Source organism: Cyprinodon variegatus, unplaced genomic scaffold (assembly GCF_000732505.1).
Source record: "Cyprinodon variegatus isolate N-32 unplaced genomic scaffold, C_variegatus-1.0 Scaffold94, whole genome shotgun sequence".
Lineage (NCBI taxonomy): Eukaryota > Metazoa > Chordata > Actinopteri > Cyprinodontiformes > Cyprinodontidae > Cyprinodon > Cyprinodon variegatus.
The window spans coordinates 629,470-631,797 of NW_015150547.1; positions in this window are offsets into that span (position 1 = coordinate 629,470).

Below are 2,328 nucleotides of genomic sequence, written 5' to 3' on the forward strand. Positions count from 1 at the left end.
TGAGACCACAGCTGTGCATAGCTCTAAGCATTTTTCTCTGTCCTGTAACGACCTGATCTGGAATAAACTCTGTTACTTTTTTACTCCTGTTTTTATAGTCCTTTTTTATATGGTTTTACCCAGTTTGAGTTAAGAGTAGTAAATAACTTGCTCCCAGGAAAAGAACTGGAGGAGGCCCCCGGGGCGCTACAGCCTTCCTTCCAAGGGGACAAATCCTCCTCATTTTAACAATTGGATTCCAAACAAATACCCTCTACACCAGGAGTAACCACTTAAAAATCATTGGGGTCCGAATAAAGAAAATCATCAACCAGTGAAAGTCCGGAGACATTTTTAATTGTAATCTGTTACTTTAAACAGAATTTAACACTGAAATAAAATGCGTTGTTTATGCCTCCATATTATACATTGACTTTTTTTTATTATTATTAATTTATCATTAATAACAGGAGAAGCAGCACAAGTGAATTTAGACAATGTCGTCGGACAACATGCGGTCATTTCTAAATTTTTTTAAATCAAGTTGGGTCCTGATAAGCAAGCAGTTGGGTCCGGATCCGGACCCCGTTCCTCTAATCTGTGACCTCTGCTCTACACCATGGCCGTAGGAAGTGGGGGTGGCGGGGCTGATGCAGCCCACTAGTGGCGAGAGGGAGATTAAAAAAAAAATTATTAAAAATACTTTGCACAATTTATACATTTCTTATGGATATTTCAGGAAAATATTTTTTTATTCTACTATTATGAGTATTCTGATTTTGATTTAATTATTTTGAGGCCTATTCAACACAAGTTTACTGAATTTATGTTGTCATGGCAACGTCAAGCAAGCTAGAAGTCGCTGAGTAAACAGAGTAAACAGGTATCCTGCTCGCTGCAGCAGATTAGTAAATTTACACAGTCTAATAACAGAAATGAGGAGGAAATATGGCACAGAAATGCATTTCAGATTCATCCGCTCATGAGAGACTTTATCTCCACGACCTCAGAGCGCACCTGAACATTAGGACACCTGTAACCAGGCAGGGCACGCTGCCTGTAGCTCAAAGTAAGAGCATGGTGCCGTTGCACATTTTCATATCTATTCATGAAGTTTAACGTAACCATAGTATTTTAGAGAGTTATTTTGATCTTGTGTTCTTTGTGTAATGGATGTGAAGATCTGTTCAATAATGTTTAAATAGTATAATAATATAATTATTTCCTTGTGGTTTGTTGAAAAAGGATTACGGAGCTAATAGGTGATAATATAATAGCTAATATGTGACATAAACACAGTGACCAAAGGTTAATGCCAGCTGACCAAATCTATAGTGTTATTGTGAAGTTTAATTAATACCTCATATATTCACCTGAGAACTGGTGTTGTCTGTGTGTTACAGATCCTGGTTGCATGCACTGAAGTGTGTATGACAATGAAGTTAATCTCAATCTATTTATTTATTTTCATTTATTGGCCTTTAGGCTCATAGGTCATTTGTCCAAAAGAACAAAACATTTTCACATCACCCCCTGTTCAAAAGTACTTCCAGTGGCCCTGCTCTACAGTACACCGTTATACCACGATTCCCAGTCCTGACCATTGGTACAGGTTAGAATGGATCCATAATCTTCATGTTCTTCATACCAAATTCTGACCATTTGGTCTAAATATTACAGCTGAAATTAAAAGAGAAGTATATCCTGTGATGCAACAGGAACCACTTTCAGCAGGAAATATCCATTCCTTTGGACCAAGGAAACCCTCCCACAAGACATGACCAGACTGTCCGAAGCCTAAAATAAAATGCAATAACCATTGGGGAGAAACTCTAATTTTCGAGGGAGCTTTTCTGGACTGAATTCTGAAGGTTGGAATAGGAACAGATTTATGGGGACTTTTGGTTGTAAACATGAAGCTGTTCTGGATTAATAATCCACAGAAGGAGACTAGCAGAGGAACAGCTGCTGTGTTGGCATACATGAAGTAACCATAAGTCATTTTACAGTGATGACTTGATACATCATTATTGTTTTTGCTGCTGGGAGGAACTTGACTCAACAAATTATGGGATTGCACCAAAAAGCTGCAAAATTTATTCCGTTGATGACTTGGTTGTACCAATAAATTTCCCATAATTTCTTTCTCACTTTCAATCAATTTCTGCAATAGAAATGTCTTTTGTATATTTTGTATAAGAATGAAGCTGGATTAAATTGTTAATTGTAAATGGAAAATTTAAATGGAAGAGTGATAATAAGCTAAGTTGGCTGAAATAAAAGTAAAAGTTTATCTAAATAGGAAGATAATATAAACCTATATACATTTTCTTTTATCTTCTGTTGTTA